This window comes from Balaenoptera physalus, assembly GCF_965194825.1.
Source record: "Balaenoptera physalus genome assembly, chromosome: 17".
NCBI classification, from domain to species: domain Eukaryota; kingdom Metazoa; phylum Chordata; class Mammalia; order Artiodactyla; family Balaenopteridae; genus Balaenoptera; species Balaenoptera physalus.
Window position 1 is genome coordinate 73,514,511 of NC_138895.1, and position 19,939 is coordinate 73,534,449.

The following is a 19,939-nucleotide window of genomic DNA, read 5'->3' on the forward strand; positions in this document are numbered from 1 at the left end:
ACCTTTCGGGTCCCTGCCTTTTTTACATGAAATGTGCCCTGGGCTCTGCCTCTGCTCTCCTGACCGGTGTGCTTAGAGTGGATGCAGCCTGCTGGACCACACAGGGAAGCTGCAGGGGGTGTCCAAGTTCACATGTCCTGCATTCCAGTCGAATGTTTTTGACATTGAGCAATAGAATAAGTCTGCCAGGTTTGGGTCTGTCCGATTGGAATGTAACCAAAAAGGAAAGTCCCAGAGTGATTCAAATACTCACCTCCCCACAACCTCTTCTTGTCTTTTTAATTCCTTTAATTTTCTCCGATGACAAACTCAGCCCAGAGCTCTTACCGACCCCGCAGCACTTGCTGGTGCTGATAAGTGCAACTTCCCAAGAGATAGGAATGCAAATCAGAATGTTTTGTTGAGTCATGTGTACTCTGCGGCTCTTTCCCAAACATTGCATCAGACCCGTAATTGGCAGCTCCCAGGACTCTGCTGGATGACATTGAAGGTCCAGGAAAAGCTCCGTCCATTTCTCGAAAAAATGGCCTCTCACTCTCTCCGTCCGTCGGGTTGTAATATCCTGTTCTTAAGAAAGCCGAATCCCTGGAGAGAGCAGAGGCACAACCGGTTTTGTAGATAAATTTGAAAAATATGGCTGTTGGCCTTTCCCACCCACTCCCGTCTCTTAGCAACAGGACAGCTGATGGTATCCATCAGGGAAAAAAACAAAAAGCACAGAACACGTCGGGGAGCCTGTCTGCATTCTTGCCTGCAGTCTGATGTATTTAAACCTTCCTGCATTCTTGGGTGTGGAGACCCAGGAGTCACGTCATGAGATCATTCCCCTGCCCTCCTTGTGACCTCTGCAAATGGGCAGATAGAGGAAAATCTCAGAATTCGATGGACATTCTTTCTCTGCAAAGATCTGCTTTATCTGGGGCAGCCATTTCCTTTGATTTGGGGAGTCACCATTTGAAAACTTGAGCACATTTATAGAGGGAGGTCGACTGGGGTGTGGCTCTGGAAAGAGCACCGGAGTGGGGGGTCTGATGCCCCCGGTGCTCCCTCCCTGGTGCTCTTCCTTCCACCCAGTGTTGGCTTTCTCAACTGCAAAGTAAGGACATTGCATTGGGTGTTCTCTAAGGTACCCTTCCGCACTGAATCTATTGTGAGTGTGTATATGTGTATGTGTGCATTTACATAAACTTTCTACTATATGATGTATCCATCTGACTTTCTCTCTCTCTTGAACTTTAGAGTTATTAAGTGGTAGAGCAAGAATGTGAGGCCAGGTCTGGCCAAGTCTGAAGCTCATATTCTTAACCACTACCCTATACTTAGGATAGGCACATAGAGGTGCCATGCAGTTAGTATTTTATGTTACATCTCGTGATCTTTATATCTACATCTTTGAATCCATGGGAGTAGAATTGGGATGTTACAGAGGATTTAGGCTCTAATAGTCAGAGAGATCTGGGTTCACATTCTTGCTCTGCCTCTTTTTTTTTTTTAGATTTAAGATAAACCTCTATTCCCAGAAACATCAGAGACACCCCGGGTTGCTGGCCTGATGCTCGTGGCCTATCTGCTGCCAGCAGTTCCGACAATTTACTCTTGCTAACTGCTTCATGCTTCCATTCTTTGTCTTTGAAATGCTCCTCTTCCAGCATTGCACTGGAGACAGAACACAGCTTACGAGTCGAAAGTATCTCATCAGATGTTTGTTTGCAGCTTACACCTCCTCCTGCTTCAACATGTATGGAATCTAGGGAAACTCACTCTTCTCTGCATCTTAATAGTTATGTGGGCTTGGGATTCTTGACTGTGACATGAGAATAACAAATCCTTTGTGACCAGGTTGCTCTGAGGATTAGGTAAAAGGATGTCTGTAAAGTACCTGGCCCAGTGCCTGCTACATAGAAAGTGCTCAGTAAAAAAAGAATTGAGGTTGAGATATCGATTGATTATAGGTTTCCTGATGGTAGGGACTTGCCTTAATTATCATGTGACCCCAACATATTTCGTGGCACACAGGAGACAATTGTGTTTGCTGAGACAAAGAGATGTCTCTCTCTCTCACACACATACACACACACATTCACACACACCCCAAAGAGTGATGAATTTTATGACTGCATGTTGGCAGTTTTTGGTAGGACTCTGCATTTTAGAGCACTAAATCATAGCTAAGAAAACCAATATGATTTGGTTGTGGTTGGATGTTTCTTACACAACTTGGAATGTTCTTCAATCATTTTCAAAATATGAACAGTTGCTTTTCAAAGTACCTTTCTTTGGCCAGATATTGTCAGGGTGTTTCTCTCTCTCTCTCCTTCTGTGTCTCTCTCTGTCTCTGTTTCTCTGTCTCTGTCTCTCTCTCTCTGTGTCTCTTTCCTTTTTATTGAGCTCTTACACTGTGCCAGTTGTTTTACATTCATTATTTCAACTATCCTCATAGCAACTCTGTCAGATAGGTTTTGTTATTCCCATTTCACAGCTGAGGATCTTGAAGCTCAGAAAGTGTGAGTCAACCAAGACCACTGTTGAGACCACAACTCTTACGTGGCAGAGCAAAAATTTGAACAGAGATCCCTCTGACTATTAAAATGGGGGAGGGAGAGAGATCAATCCACATTTTGTCTTGGTTATTGAACCCACTCCTTTGAAAAAAATAGCCATCTACTCCCTTATTAATAGTAGGGAACTCTGAGCACTCACTGTGTACCTGGCTGTGTTAAATGCATTATTAGACATAAATATCAGAGGAGGTAATCATTGAGATTAAGTAAGCCCAAATAACCCAGGCTGGCACAACTGGGGATTTAACTCCGGTAAGTCAGACTCCAGAGTAAACTCTTCTCACAAGCTCATCTACTGATTTTATTAGTGTCCATGAGGGCACGTGGTCTCCTTTACTCTGGGGAGCATTATTATGGCTTCTCTAGAACTTAACTTCTGCTCTTTCTGGTGGTACCCATCACCAGCCTCTCCTCATCCCTGAGAAAAAAAACAGTGGATATTGAGGATATGAAAGCTTTAGAACAATAGACCCATAGAGTTTCAACATTGAAAGATCTCTTTAAGAAGTCACTAAGTCCAATGGCTTCTAACTGTGAGACATGATCTGTTTAGTGGGTTGTAAAATCAATACGGTAGTTGATGATCAATGTTCTAAAAGTGAAATGAAAGGAATAGAAAACAGAGAATATATTGCACTGAGGGTGAAGTTGTCTTGAGAAACAGTTGATTAGTGATCTATGTGTGCGTGTGTTCTGGGTCACTGTGTAAAATACATTACTTATTGAGGGTCATGTTTGTCAAATTTCAAAAACACTGGTTTCATCCAGTGGTTTTCAAATTTTGTTCCAAGGAGGCCTCAGATCCCTTAAGGGAGATGGAGATGGAGGTGAAGAAGTTGAGTAGGAAGAGCTTCAAGAATGTGCCGTCTTCTAGCTAAAGTAGCCCATGTTTATCTGTTTTTCAAGTTGGATTTTCATATAATAGTTCATCTTTTAAAAAAAGGACTCTACTGAAAAAATAATTGAAGAGCCACTGATTAACCATTGGAATTGTGTTATATTGAATGTTGATTCATCCTTGTGTGACTTCATGTGGTAACCAAGGACCAGCTGTGTGGCCAGCCAGTATGATGGTTGCCATTGAATATACAGCAAGATTAGAAAATGTGATCACCCCCGTCTTTAACTTGTTGTTAGAACCAATTGTTAAGATAACAACCGTTGCTTACGCCAGATATGGTAAGGGAATACATGACGATATTGTTCGGAATTTGGCAAGTTCTTTAAAAAGTTATACAGAGGATTGTTACAAGAATGGCTATGGAAGGATCAAAGCTGGCTGAAGCAAAGGAGATGAAATTGAATACAAAGGATTATACTTTGGTTCAGATCAACAGCATAAATACAAATGTAATATGAATTTACTTGACAACAGTCCATGACTCAAAGTCTGAACTTGCTAACTGACTTCTAACTCTGTAAGTCAATAGTGCCGTGTAGACCAAAACCTTCTGTAAGTCAATAGTGCCGTGTAGACCAAAACCTAAGGTAAGCTTGGCTACATTTAATGCATTCATGGACGTGTGGTATAGAGGACCCCTGTAAGGGGAAATTGCAAACATGGCCAAAGTACTTTGCAACTTTTCCCATATTAGGTAAAGTCTGTTTCCCTACTTCTTGATTTTGTGTGGGCCCCGTGATTTGCTTTTGGCCAATAGAATGTGGCAAAAGGAATGTGCCATCTGGAACAGATTCCTCAAGCATGCTGCCTGCATTCTGGAACTCTTGGAACTCTGATATGGGCATGTGAATAAGTCCTGGTTATCCTTCGGGAGAAAGGCAGGCAATGTAAAAGAGACCCCAGGTGTCATAGCCAAAGTCATCCTGGACCAACCAACCTCTAGCCAATCTGCCAGCTGATTGCAGATACATGAGTGAGCCCAGAGGAGTTCAACCACACCCAGCCCAGACTGGAAGAATTGCCTCGCTGACCTCCACAAGAATGAGCTAGCTTTGGGAGTGTATTGTTAGGCGTCAAATCCTTACAGATGCACCCACTCTCCTGCACTGGCAAATCCACGCTGGAAGACAGTACCATGACCACATCTGATCACCATCAACATTAGCTAGAGATGTTAACACACTAGAATGTCTACAGGTCGGGATCAGGAGAAGGTTTCTGAGGATGTACCAAGTGGAAAGTAAGGATATTTGTAGGAACATATGCTATACCTTCTGAGAATTGACATTAGTGGGAGAAGTGGGATGGATTCTTTATAACTTCTGTGATTGCAACTTTTATCCCATTGCATCTATTCTTGCCATCACCTTATGGTGGGCAAAGTGTATGTTCTCTTGAGCACTATCTTTGTACTTGGGTTTGGATGCGTAACTTGTTTTGACCAATGAAACATAGGCAGAAGTTAGAGTGCCTCTAGGGGACTCACTCTTCTGTACTTCTGTTATCACCACCATAACAAAATCCCGGTTGGCCCACTGGTCCCAGAAGAGGATGAAAAACATGTGGAAGAGAGCCACCCTCACCACCCTGCAGCATGCAACAGAGCCCTTCTGGGCAACCCCTATATTCACAAGTGAAAGATTAATGCTTACTCTTGTATGCTCCTATGGTTTCAATATTGATTTTTACCCAGCATTTTTAGGTGACCAAAAATACTTCTGAGATTAAAATTAGAATCAAGGAATGCAGGACTTCCCTGGTGGCACAGTGATTAAGAATCCACCTGCCGATGTAGTGGACACGGGTTCGATCCCTGGTCCGAGAAGATCCCACAAGCCGCGGAGCAACTAAGCCCGTGAACCACAACTACTGAGCCCACGAGCCACAACTACTGAAGCCTGTGTGCCACAACTACTGAAGCCCGTGCGCCTACAGCCCATGCTCCACAACAGGAGAAGACACCGCAATGAGAAGCCCATGCATGCCAACGAAGAGTAGCCCCGGCTCACCGCAACTAGAGAAAGCCCACGTGCAACAACGAAGACCCAATGCAGCCAAAAATTAATTAATTAATTAAAAAAAAAAAAGAATCAAGGAATGGCCGCATCAAGGAAGCACACTTCCATTGCATTTAAGGACGGATCTCTTTGCCAAGAGAAAGAACTGTCCCAAGGTGAAACACATGGTTATATTAGGAGTCTCCTACCCACGGGATATTCAACCATCAGGAATCTGTACATGGTCTTCTTAGTTGGAATGGGGATCAGACTTTCATTTCAGAGTGACTAAGATGCTAAGCAATTTGGGGAATGATTAGCAGATCATTTCATCTGTGTTTCAGCAGGGAGGGCGGATGAGCAGGAGGGGTAAGTGTGTGTGTGTGTGTGTGTGTGTGTGTGTGTGTGTGTGCGTACAGAGAAGGTGTAGGTTAGGAGCAACAGATGCTGTGGAGCGCTTCGAATGTCCCACCAAGGTGTTGACCTTTGATTCAAACCTGTGCCCATTTGTTCTTCAACCGGGAGCCCCTCCTGCTTACATCCAAGTTCTACTCATTCCCAAAGATCCAGCTCAAGTCCAGTTTTCTCTCTGGGAATTTTCCGTGACCTTTCCAGCCTACAGCGATCAACTCATCCTCTCAACTCTTCATCTTGACTGTAATTCATATGCTGTCTTAGCTTTTTCCTTGACTTTTCCCAGGGTTAGATGGTTGATTTCCATGTGCTCATGTAGCGTTTCCTCAAATTAAAGAACTTGCTGCTCTGTACTGTGGTCTTGTATCTTTCCTTAATGCCATGTGCTGGTTGAAAGCAAGGAACATGGCTTATCCATTCTGGTACCCCCTCTGTCTGCCACAGTGTCTGGCACACTCTAGGGCATCGGTAAATACTTCTTGGATGAATGGATGTAGATTTCTTTCTCTTTCTGACAAACCGTAAATTCCTGAAAGGCAGTTGGTATTTATTGTACATTCCTATAGTGCTCCAAGACCTGTGCATTTATTCATTCAACAAATATTTGATGAATGAGGCTTACCCTGACTTACAAAGCCCTGTTTCATCTGGCTCCTACCCATCTCTTTGACATCATCTTGTGTAACTCTCCCCCTCACTCATTCACCTGCTCAAGCCATACTGGCCTTTTTTCTTTCCCCCAGTTCTTTGTGTCCTTAAATCTCCCATCCACTTAGGGCTTTTGAGGTCTCTTTGGCTGCAATCTCTACCCTTTGGTCTTCTATGACTTCCTCTTTCTTGTCATTCAGATCTCAGCTTAAAGGTCACCTCCTTCAAGAATCCTGTCCTGAGTGTCCAATCCATGGTACCACCTGCCTCTCTCCATTACATCTTTTAATCCCAGTTCTCTACATGACATTTACCACTTTTGGATAAATAACTTCCTCCCTTTTTTCTTTCTTCCTTTCTTTCCCTCCCTCCCTCCCTCCCTTCTTTCCTTCCTTCCTTCCTTCCTTCCTTCCTTCCTTCCTTCCTTCCTTCCTTCCTTAGTTGCTTATTGCTTGATTGATTGTCTCTGTCTGCTAAAATATAACCTTTGTAATAATAGGTACTGTTTTTATTCTTACTGCTCTGTTCCTAGTGTCTGATAAATACATGTTGAATGTATGAATGTATGAATGAATATGGGTTCAGCACTGAGCTGTGTGTCACAAGTCTAGTGGGAAGAGGACCAATGAGGTTCTTGCCTTCAAGGATTTTATAATTTTGCTGAATGATCAGTGTACACACGGCACCACAGCAAAACCAAAACCAAGCCAACAAACAACAAAGACAAAACAAAAGACTGGAGTGTATGCCATTGAGGTACTGAAGCCTCAGCTTCCTCTGTGAGATGAGGATAATAACACCTAGTTTGCAGGTGTGTCATGAGGATTAAGTGAGAGAAAGAACGGACAGTACCCAGCATCGTGCCTGGCATGCAGCAGGTACTCCGTGAATGGTATTCTCCACCCTCCCCCTCCGACAAGGCAAATAAAATGTATTAAGAAGCTTATATTGGTCTACCCAGATGATCCACTCGAGAGAACTGAACTTCAATTCCAAGGGTGGCTCTTAGGCTTAAATCCAGTTATGAAAATGTTTCTGGTGTTCCACAATGTTGACAGTGGAGGTGGAGCTGATTATAGTTCATTTGTGAGCCATGTACTTTGATTCTTTGAAAGCTTTTGTGTAACCCGGGAGGTCTCATTAGTTGCTGTTCTAGCACGGTGTGGTAGGGAGCTCTGTGATAATTGGCCACAAGCCACTGAAAAAGCATGAAGAGTCAGGAATTGTGTAGCGGGGCTGATCTTCTGCAGAGGTGCAGTTGATAACTACTGGTGTTACCTGAAATGCCATCCTTGGAGAGTTCATCCTTTAGCTTAAATCACTGCTGGATTAACAACAACAATTTTAGCAATCACTTGCTTGTTAATAAGAGTTTGCTGAATAGCACTGTTCCATTCCGGACCCTGAAATAGATTTTATTCAATTCTTACTTCCAAAACAATGGTGGTATTGAGTGACCAGGGTTAGATCAGGTTGAGTTCGTGTTTTGGGATAGTTCTTTCTGGAGACTGGGTGACTGAGTATCTGGGGAGTCAGGTCCCATTGAAACCCTGGAGAAGGGGCAAGTTTGACCAGTGTGGGGTCAAGGTCAAGGACAATTACACAACAGAGCTAGCTCCCAGAGTTAACTCATATCTGTTTCTAATCTGTTTTCCTCTCCCTGTTGCACCTACACAGATGTGCCCTTTAAATATTTATTTGCCCACCTTTGCCGTGTGTGGCACTTGATCCCTTTGAAGGTGTTTACTAATTAGATCAGGCTGGGAAGTTGGGCAACTTCAGATGTATTTATCCTGTGTAAGGTAATTTATCCTGTGTAAGGGCACAAGACCCCTGGACAGCCCCAGGGAGGTCAGCTGCAGCTCGCCTGCTTACTTCCTTTATTGGAGGAAGTCCTAATGATTGCCCAATTAAGCTGAATGACACTGGCTCTTTTTCTGCCATTAGCTCCTGACACAATTCTGAGACAGACATCAGAGAGGCTGGAGCCGGAAGGCTAAATGCTCTTAGCGAACACGATTACGGATCAATTGAACGCTGGGCTCAATTTGACACCATCCACATGTGATTCTTACTTAGTGACACAGCATCTGATCTTGGCTTGAAAGGAAAATTACCACGGCAGTAATTCAAATTCAACAGACCTGCAGGTCACTGGCCTCAAATATTTTAAAATAATGTTTGCTGCAGGAGAATCTGTGCTCATGCATGAGTGGATGTTTGACTGGATGTGCGTGGGTCATGTGTGTGTATGTTTGGGCATACAGATCCAGTTGAAAGAGCTTTTAGGAGAGGTGATGCCTAGAGTGAGGGGGGAAACTCTGTTGTACTGGGTCTTAAGGCAGCCTTGGTCTGTGGTTCAGGTTTATTTGATTCCTTTCAGCCATTTTGGCTATTGTCACTGTTCTGACTGTCGAGGAGAAAGAGGAATAGCTGATGACGACCACATGGGATGTCTATCTGTGGTCTCAGGGGATCCCCTAAGAGATTCTTGCCTCAAACATCTTAGCTTGTTTCAGTGGTAAGACCAAGTACTTCCCACTTCCAGATCAGTGGCAAGAAGCCTGAAAACGTGCTGGGATTGATGCCTGCTGGCCTGTGACAGAGAGGTAAGTGTCCATGGGCTTTGTTTGCCATGGCCCTCCTCTCTGCTCTGCAGACCCTTGTTCACATGTCTGCCTCAGTCCATAATTTGGTCTCTTGGTATGTTTACCAGGAGGCTGGGAGCACCTTAGCCTTGTAACCTTAGCACCTCTCTCTATTTCTGGGTCAGCAATGTGTATCAGATGGGCCAAATAGACACATCTCGTAGGGAGATCTAGGCTTCCTCTTGATGTTGCTAAGGAATAAAATGGAAGGCAGATTGCCCAAAGTTAGCATTGGTTGGAGAGTCTTGGGGGTGGCAGGGTGGTGAAGGACAGGCCAGCGTCCGTGTCCCTGGGAGATTTGACTTTCCACTTGGAGAGGGTAGCTTCCCTTTTAATCCTTCTGCCACCATCAGGTTGGCCTCCAGTGTTATTCTGTTTCTTGATTCAACACTTTGACCCAAATAGGGATAAACCTCCTTCTCGTGTTTCTGTCCTTTGGGAGTAGAGCTTAGTAGTTAGAGCTTCAAGAGCCATACTGCCTGGATCTGAATCCCATTCCCCACCATGAACAAGCTGTGTGACCTTGGGAAATCTATTCGTCTCTCTGTAGCCTTTCATCAGTTTCCTCAATGGTAAAGTGGAGGTGATACTGCCAGATCAATGAAAAGAATTTTTATACCATTTTGAATGACTGCTGAATATTACATAGTATGAATATACCTCATTGTTCGTAACAAATCCCCTGTTTGTAGATATGTGGGTTGTTTCTAAGGCTCCTTCATTATAAATGACACTGTAATGAACATCCTTATACTTGTACATTTTCATGCCTAATTATTATAATAGAATAAATCCAGTAGTGGCATTTCTGGTTTAAGGGGCATGCACTTTTTGAGGCTTTTGATAAATACTGCCTAGTTGTCCTTGAAAAAGACTTTACCAAGTTCTTCCTCAAATAATCTATTACAACCCTTCCCAATCTTAAAAAAAAACCACTTTTTGGCACATATAAGAAAGGATAATTTAGGCACACACAAGAAATGACAGAGGGCAAAGAGAAGAATCTACCGGGGACCGACTCCCCTGGGGGCTTCAGCTACCCAAGAGGGCTGTGGGGAGCAATGTCCCGGCACGATCTTAACCCATCTTTTGTGTATCAGTTCACTGTTCCATACTCTTGGGCAGCTCCTGTCTGTAAGAGTTTACATACATCCCAGAGCTGGATTCTGGTTTCAGAAAGAAGCCATTTTTCTTAGGGAGCAAGGCTAGGAGGTGGTGTTGGCAGAGAATTGGAGAAAAGCCACGGGTAAAGAGGTGTCAAATTTGTGAGCTTTTAGTGGGGTGTAAGCAGCTGTTTGTGGCTTTAAAACTCAAGCACGTTTTTCAGGCAACAATTTCTAAGTCACTAGTTATGATAGAGGCTAACTCTGGATCATTTCTTGCTTGTTGGAAGAACTTGGTGAGTCTGAATGAATCATAATGAAGATGCATAACTTGTTGGGGCCTCCCAAGACCTGGTAGACACAGAAAGGAATCTGGACAACCTTTCTATTGAAACTTTATTAGAGAGGTGATGGCAGCAGCTGGTCTTTGTGAAGGCGACTGTGGCTCAGAGCCTTTGTACTTCACTGGGTCTCGTAAAGCTTTTACGAAATCTCTGTCATCCCCTTGGTCAGTCCTGTATCATGAAGAAGGGTGCTGAGCATAAAGAATACACCATCTATGACTTCTCCCAGGTTTCTGATCCTTCCAGGGAGAGAAACTTAGCATTTTTTGTCTCTTCCCAAGAAACCAAATTGCTGAAGCTATGGGACTTGTTCCCAGTGGTAAGATCTTGTTTGATGAGAATGACTGTAGCTTTATGTCATTCTGGGGCTTATTGGCTTGGGTGACAGCTCCCTGGCATCTGCTGGAATTTGATGACTGAATGATGCAAGGAGGAGAAATGGAGAAGGTGGATGTTTATTGACCCAACACAGACTTGTTAAAAAAAAAAAACTAACTACATATATGAAGTCTCTTTGCATTAAAAAAGCAAAATTACTAACTCTCAGGAGAGAAAACGATTATCACTCACTGCTAACTCTCCTAGGTAAGTAGGTGGTTATCCATACCTATGGCAAAGAGAAAAGTTTAGCATAGGTTCAAACATGGGTCCCCACTGTGGTACAGCCCCACCATGTATTTTCTGAGGCATCTACCAATGAGACTTCTTAGGATTGACTCTTTCTCTCTATTTCTCTTTCTCTTCATCTCCTCTCTTCTTTTTCCATATGGGAAAATAGAAAAAAAGAAAACAACCAGGATTTAGAATCAGTTTTCCTGGAGTCAAGTCTCTGAGCCTCAGTTTTCCCATCAGCAAAATGGGCCTAATAAGACCTGTCTTTCTGTGTTTGTTTATTCACCACAGGTAAGTTGAATATCAACTACCCAGTTAACAAAAAAGTGAAACATTAGCTTTAAAATTTAGCATGTGTTAGTTTTTATATTTTTACTTTCTGTCTTTAAAAATTCTGCTTTTCCTTTTCTTCTCCTGACTCAATCGCTGGACTTCCGGAGATATGCATAGACATCTTTAGCTCTGCTGGTAGAATTATGGGTTCTTGAATTTGGAGGTTATTTGAAGATTTTTTTCCCTTCTGTTCTTGGTGTAAACTCTGCTAGGAAATAATGCTGGAATTAGAATAGCTCTTTTTTCCTTTTATGATGTCTTTTTCATTGCTTCCAAGCTTTCTAGAGCTTTTCTATTTCTACCTATATTATCTAGGCTGCTATTGTGATAGGATCCTAATTGGTGTCCTTGATTTTTTTCTCTTTCCTTGTTAGCACATCCTATACACAGCATTCATGCATTCCCTCACTTAGTAAACATGTATCAAATATCTGATAGGTTCCGAGCACTATAGTTGGTGCTGGACATGTCCCTGACTAGTTCAAATACCTCCCTCAGATTCCCTTCGCTTTTACTATAAATGTCAAGCTCCTTTACCTCAGATTCAAAATCTCCGCAAATACCTATTTCAACCTGCTTTATAATTCTCTCAATCCATAATATTATCAGCTCTCAGCTCTAGCTGGAACAATCTCTCTCTGCCTTTGCATTTACCATTATCTCTTCTATGTATGCCTTCCTATCTCTATTTCACTTGTTCAAACCTAACGTTCAGTGGAGAGCTCAGATGTTAATTATTTTGTGAAACTGCCCTGAGTCTCCTTCCCTGGGACCCTTGTCACTTCATATCTGAACCAATATAATTCAAATTGCTAGTTACCTTGTTAAGCATATAGGAAGAGAATGAGATTTCAAGGTGTTTGAATGAAAACAGAGAAACCTGTTGGCTTACACGTTCTTTCATCCTCCATAGGACCTAACAATACAGTGTCTTGCTCAACACACACTTGCCTATTTATTGTTTGAATCAAATAATAAAACATACACATTGGAAATAATGTACTGATGGAACTATCCCAGTAGTTTATTACTTCCCTCTCATTTTGGGGGATGATGTCAGATGCTCACTTTGTTCAAACTCTTATCAACAGTGTCTTCTCCAACTTGGCTGCCATGGATTCTTCATTCCTCTTCCGTCAAAGTTCTTTTGCTATGGAAATACATGGTTACCTGGTCTAACCAGGAGATCATGGTATCAGGTAGTACAAGGAGCTGCAGTTCTGCATAGATGTCTAGATCTGGGTTGTAATTCTAACTGTAAACTGTGTAACCCTGGAAAAGTTGTCTTGTCTCTCTGAGTTTCAGGTCCCTCTTCTGTGAAACAGAATTAATAAAAACCATTGCAGGGCTGTTGTGAAAATCAAATATGATAATATGTGTAGGATAATAACTTACTGCCTTGCTCAATCCATACTAGGTGCTCATTAAATTATAGATACTATCGATATTGACCATGAATGCTAGAGTGCTCCACATTTTCTAGGGCACTTTGGAAGAACCATTGGATCTATAAGGATGCATATCAACCTTACATGTGGTGAGCTCTCTTAGACTTCCATTTAGGGAGCTGTCCAGCATCCAACCTCCTCCTCTGTTGGTACAGAATCTCTTTTTTTGTAGTCTTGGAGAGAAGTGCCCTCCACCCACCTCAGATGTCAGAGAGTATAGACTCACCCCTCATCCCTAGGTCACCAGAGCTGAGCAAATGTCCAGGGCTTGGCCCATTGGATGCTTCTGGGACCTTGCTTCTCAGATTTGGAATCCTGGCTGTATGACTCTTGCTTCTGAGATTTTGAGGCTAAATGGTCACTTAGAATTAAATACGACTAGGTCAACTTTGACGGTGGTATTCAGCTGCATTCTTCCTTTCTCCTCTAAGATCACTGTTGAGCTTCCTCTTCTTTAATCATCCAGACTGCTATGATCTTGTTCTCTAAGCCTCTTGTTCCTGTGAATCTCTGATACAGCTCTAGTAAATCACTACCTGTCCCCTCTACCCCATTTTTCCTCTATATGTCACTTGAAACCCATCACTGACAGTGATGTAACCATGCATTTCAGGCACTTCATTCAGTGACAAGGAATCCACGGTTCATCAGCCTGATCTTTGATCCCATCCCCATGATGGCCAGGTGGGTTCTTCTGCTGCCATTGTCTTTGTAGCTGGGCTTCTGCTGTTTACTTTCTGGGAATCCTGAAAACAGAAAGGATGCTGAGTTGTTCTCCAGCTAAGCCACCGGCTTTCAGATCACCTCCCTTCTGTCTTCATAGGGTGGCACTTCTCAACTTGAATTGTTGCCACGTTCCAGTCTTTCTCTCCTGCCTTTAGAAGGGTGGCTCAGCCAATGAAATTCTGATGCCTTTTCTTTCCACATCTGAACTTGTTATGGAGACGTGGGTTGATAATCTTTTCGTAAGCCAGTTCATCTCCTTGTTCTTCAGTCTTTTCACCTGTAAACTAGGCTAAGTAGCCACGAGGGTCAGTTTGAGGAGGAAATAAAATGACTGTCATGCTGGGATCTATGCAAAGCAAGACTGATGTGGCGATATGAATATTTTTCACAATAACAATGATAATAAAATCAATGAAGAGAATATTGGGAAGGATTGGGCAGCTTTTGGTGTTTGCTTACTAACCACTGAGAAGAACTGTTCATTAAATAGAAGTGGGGGGACCGAGGGCTGGGGTCAAGCTACTGTTTTTCTTAATCAAGTAGTGACCTCTTCTGGGGAAAGAAAGAGGCAAGCAAGGCCTTAGCACTGGGGGACTCTTAAAACATCTGCACCAAGGAAAGCAATGACAGAGTAGATTGTCCCCAGGGGGAGAATCTCTCAGGGTAGATGTTTGCTCTGGGCAACCAAGTGAAAAACAACATTGAATGAACTGAAGCTGAACATCATTTGCCCAGTAGCCCTGTCTGGAAGAGCTCTCACAGAGCGAGTGAAATCTTGTAGACCCATTGCATGTACCACGGTGAGGCCACTGGTCACGCAAGCTGCCCAGATCTGGGAACCCAACACCAGCCTTTTGGGAGAATGGTTCAAAAAAGGTTCAGATGGGAAATTTTTTTTTTTTTTTATTCCTATCTAGAAAAGAAGAGAAGTACTACTTCTGATGTAGGAATTAAGGTTCAGAGCATAGCGAGGTCTAGAAGAGCAATGGATTTTGCTCGATTGTCCTTCTTTGGGGACAGGAAAGGGTCAAGCTCCTACTGCAGGCTTGTCAATTGGATTGAGAGTAATGAAAACAGGAAAAGGTTTCTCTTTTCCTCCACTGAATCTCACCATATTCATTTGTTACTTCAGGCTCTTGGAAGGAGGAAGAAGGTAAACCTCCAGGAAGTCCTCTTGGTGACTGCAGTACTAAAGGACTTAGGCTTTACTAGATGATGGATCATTTGGTCAGACGTGGTCTGTATTGGGTGGTGCTACATGGCACATTCCTGAGGACACAGGTCATGGCTTCTACTTAGACTCATGGGCGGGAAGGCTCAGAGTTGATGGAAATCATATTGTTCTACCCCTGGTTGAATGGGGTGGAAGAACTGACTCAGAGAGGGGAGGGGACTCACCCAAGTACAGAAATATAGGGACAGGGGTCCCATGAGAACTGGGTCTTCTGACCCTCTTTTCCTTCCCATTAGCAGTCACTCCTCTTGCACCTTTCTCCAACACCCCACTTCATACTAAATCAACTAGTAATGTTAATAAGACCTACATACTAGGTAGATTAATAATATGGTAGACACAGTTTGTTAAGCAGCTGCTACGTGGTGGCCTCTGTTCATTCATTTATTCAGCATATATTTATTGACTACAATGTGCTAGACACTGGGGTGCAGTGGTAAGCCAAAAACTATAAGCTCAACCACTGTAAAAATCCCAGCCACAAAGATAAAACTAAAACTGTGCAATCTCTGAAGGCAAGGGGTCTGATGCTGTAAGATAAGGCGGGGTTATTAGTCCAGGGAGAGCTTCTCTAAGGAAGTGGCCATTCTATTCATCTATTTGCTCAGACCTGACATCTCCAGGTCATCCTTGCCCCCTCTCATTTTCTTACACTTTACCACCAGCGAACCCGATTGGCTCTGCATCTGAAATATTCCAGAATCTACTTGTCTCAGCACCTCTGCTACCATCCCCCTTCACTCAGATACCCCCAACCTCTTGCCTGTATTGTTGAGATGTAGTCCCTCTGCTTCCACTCTTGCCTCCTCGTGGTCAAATATGTTCGGACAATTCTGGGTCATACATTTGTTTAAGCTGTGTACAGCAGGACTTCTCAGGGGCTGTCATGTACTATTCAACATGGTGAAATACAGAGGGGGACATAGTATATAACATAGTCCAGACGTATTTGACCACAAATTTTTTCTTATAGAGCATCTCACACAACTGCAGGTCAATGGAAAGCATTCTGGATAACCCAGAAAATGTCAACGCGTATATAACACATTATGTAAAGTATTATTATTATTCCACCTGATGGGAAATGGAGCCACTCACAACAGTTTGGCTGATCTGGGAATCAGGTTGGCTGAGTTTTAGCCACAGTTAGCTTTTTTTGAGCTGTGTCACTTTGGGCAAGTAAGTCATGTAATTTTTCTGAATTTGGGTTCCTCATCTGTGAAATACAGATAATAATTCCTGTCCTGTCTACTTTGCCAGGCTGTTGAGAGAATCAAATGAGATAATGAACGTTAAAGAAGGGACATCCTTACCCACTCCCCCTCACTAAACCAAACCAAACCAAAACCCAATACCACTACTGTGCTACTGTGGACGCCTAGAAAAACATTATTTCTGGTTATCCCGTCTCTGTACTTCATCGTAATCAATGAGCAACACATTAACATTTAGTTTATTTATTTGAGCAACCTGGAGTAAAACCCAGGGAGTTGCTGGCTGTTGGCTAGAAGTCAAACAAAACAAAGAATTAATTGGAGCAAACGCTGTGGAGTGTGCCAGTCTGTGACATGCATGGAAGCAGGCAAGAAAAGCCAGTTGCCTGGACGGCATAGCGGAAAGAATGAAAAGAACAGGGATTGTGTGAAAAAGGCTCAGGAGATAAGAAAACCTGAAAACACAACACTGTAGAGAGACTGTAAAACTGCAGTGAGGGGACTTCCCTGACAGTCCAGTGGTTAAGACTCTGCGCTCCCAGTGCAGGCGGCCCAGGTTCGATCCCTGGTCTGGGAACTAGATCCCACATGCCGCAACTAAGACCCGGCCCAGCCAAATAAATAAATAAATATTAAAAAACAAAACCAAACAGAACTGCGGTGATGCTGATAAAGAATGAATGATCATCTTAGCTATGGTGGTGGCATGGTGCCCTGCAGAGTCACTGAAAGGCATTGGGTGTGGTCATTCAGTGAGTGTCAGTGGGACAGTGTGGAGACTCTAGGCTGGCAAAGCTCTGTGGGTTTTTGTGAGGTGCCTATTCAGGATACTTGGTTCATACCAGGTCAGCAAGCTCTGCTGACGTTCCCTTTCAGATCCTAAACACTGCCAGGTTCTCTTTTTCTCTAGGGCTTTTGGTTGTGATTCACCAGTGACCTTGGGCTCAGGACTCTGATCCCCCAGACTAATTCACGCTCAGCAAATAAATCTTGGTGTATTTGTGGGCCAAGCCTGACGATGATGATAATGATGATGATGATAGTGTAAATGATGACAATAAAAAATATAGCATCCATATGGCAGTTTAGAAAGGCACTCATATCCAACCCCCTCTGCTGTCAGCAGAAAATGAAAATGCCCATCTCAAGATGCCTAGAAGGGAACAGAAATCACCCAGGTGGTATGTGCAGAAGGAGGGGTGTATGTCAAAGCTAGGAAGGGGCTGCCCCCTTTACAAAAGAGCCTGGAGAGATTTGAGTGAATGCATTCATGTTAGCTCTGGGTATTTCTGAATGTCAGCCAGGAGAGCTAATTCTCTGATACTATCATTTCCCATGCCTCCATCTCAATACATATGTGTATCTCCTTGAGTCTCTGCACAGATATCTGTCCCTGCAAAAAAGAAGCTCTCCTAAGAGCCCAGAGCGGAGCCTCAGTGTTTTATATTTCCATAATTTCATGCGTAAAAGAATCAGTAGGGAGTGTATTTATCAGTTTTGCTGCATAACAAAGAACCTCCCTACTCAGATCTCAGTGCTTATAATCACTAGAATTTATTTTCCTTTCATTTTACATGATGCCTACAGTCAGCAGGGCCTCTGCTTCAGGCTGTGTGTTGACTATGGGTCAGTTCCATAGGGTTTTGTTTGTTTTTGCTTTATTTATTTATTTATTTATTTATTTATTTATTTATTTATTATTTTTGGCTGCGTTGGGTCTTCGTTGTTGCACGTGGGCTTTCCCTAGTTGCGCTGAGCGGGGGCTACTCTTCGTTGCTGTGCGCATGCTTCTCATTGCAGTGGCTTCTCTTGTTGCAGAGCACGGGCTTTAGGTGTGTGGGCTTCAGTAGTTGTGTCATTTGGGTTCAGTAGTTGTGGTTTGCGGGCTCTAGAGCGCAGGCTCAGTGGTTGTGGCGCACAGGCTTAGTTGCTCTGCAGCATGTGAGATCTTCCCGGACCAGGGCTCGAACCCATGTCCCCTGCATTGGCAGGCGGATTCTTAACCACTTTGCCACCAGGGAAGTCCTCCATAGGCTTTTCTGATCTGTGACTGCATTGGAAGGAACAGTCCCAAAGCACAATGGGCAGTTCTGACAGAAGGCAAGAGTCTCAGAAAGCAACCTCAGGTATGCAGTCACCTTAGACTTTTGCAGGGTGTGGCTCACGGTCCACTGGCCAAAGAAATCCAATGGGCCAAACCTAACAAAAGAATTGAGAAATTCACTGGCCCTGCAGGGAGGTGTGGCAAGGGTTTGTATGCACAAACCTTTTACAGACGACTGAATTGTAATACAAATCATCACAGGGGTTTTCTAAGCATGCCAATTCCAGGGCCCATCTTCAGCTATTTTAATTCAATAGGTCAGAGTAAGTAATAACAGTAGTAGTATTAATAATAATAAAAACAATAGCTAGCGTTACTCTTTGCCTTTTATGAGCCTGACACTGTGTTAAGTACTTAAACGCATGATGTTTAGTTTAATCCTACGATCTCTCTCTGAAATAGGAACAAGTATGATCTCCGTTTACAGGTGAGGAAACAGAAGCTCAGAGAGGTTCAGAAACTTCCCCAGGTCACACAGCTAGTAAATGGTAGAGCAGGCATATGGATCTGTGGAGTGGAACATCTGAGCCCCAAGTCTTTTTCAGTTTCCCCAGTATGCCCATCTCTCTCCTGCCTCAGGACCTTTGCACTTCCTTTCACCTCAGCCTTTATAACATTTCCTTCCATTCATTCACTTCATTTCTCAAGTTTCAAGTGGAAACGTCACTTCCTCAGAGAGGCTCCCTGACCTTGGCCCCTGACTGATCCACTTCGTGGGTCTCCTAGATTTTCTAAGCCTCTTCTGATCTTCTGTGCTGGGGCGACTTTCTTGATGGGCAGCCCAACCTCCTGAGTATCACCTGGCCTCCTAACACCTCAGGCTGTCTCAGCCTTCCTCAGGGAAGGCAGCAGATGGGAAGGAGCCAATAGATAAATCTCTCTCCCTTCCTTCTCCTGGACAAGCTGTCCAAGTTTTCCCATCTGGCCCATCGTCTGAGCCATTGGCTGTACTTTCTTGCAAGGCTGGTGCCAGCTTGGTAAACATCACCTTGCATCTGCTTTCCCTCATTCCTTGCCTCGCTGGCCTGGACTCCACCTCCCAATGAAGCCTTTGCAAGTAAGCTTTACTGCAGGCTCTGCTATCTCGGAAATCCAGCCTAAGGGACGCCCCCTCCCCCCGCCTCCTACTTACACTTTACCCCCACTTTTCTTTCTCTAATACCCTTTACCCTATACTTTCCTCTCACAGCTTTTCTCATACAACTGGTAATCATATATAATATGCACTTTTTTTTGTCCGCACCATGCAGCTTGTGGGATCTTAGTTCCCTGACCCAGGCCCAGGCAGTGAAAGCACCGAGTCCTAACCACTGGACTACCAGGGAATTCCCAATGCAGTGATGCAGTGTTTTTTTTTTTTTTTTTTACCACTGTGTTCTCTGCACTTGGTGCATGCCCAGCACATAGCAGTTGATCAACAAATATTAGTAAATGAATGTACATGTCTAGGCTTGAGTCCTTGCTTTGTCTGTGTTGCTTTTTTGTAGGTTGCTAAAGGTCTCTGTGCTTCATTTTGCTTCCTTTTTGGGAAAATGAGACTGGGTATCTGTTTCAGAGGTTCCGAGACCAAAATGTGGTGATCAGTGCAGATGTTCAATAGCTGATCATCATCGCTGATATTGTTAAACTAGACCAGCGATGGGCAAACTTTT

General features: G+C 43.5%; 1 protein-coding gene across 6 annotated transcripts in view; it reads left to right on the top strand.

Annotated features, from left to right (window-relative positions):
* LOC309647105 (uncharacterized protein) overlaps positions 1 to 19,939 on the top strand; it is a 408,982-nt gene that overhangs the window by 318,092 nt on the left and 70,951 nt on the right. Inside the window, exons 10-11 of one of the 6 annotated variants that reach the window (XM_082434106.1) lie at positions 12,653 to 13,511; positions 13,623 to 13,693. The exons of the other annotated variants lie outside the window; for them this stretch is intronic. The gene's annotated coding sequence lies outside the window, so the exon portion shown is untranslated. The remainder of the gene's footprint in view (positions 1 to 12,652; positions 13,512 to 13,622; positions 13,694 to 19,939) is intronic. 6 annotated transcript variants of the gene reach the window in all.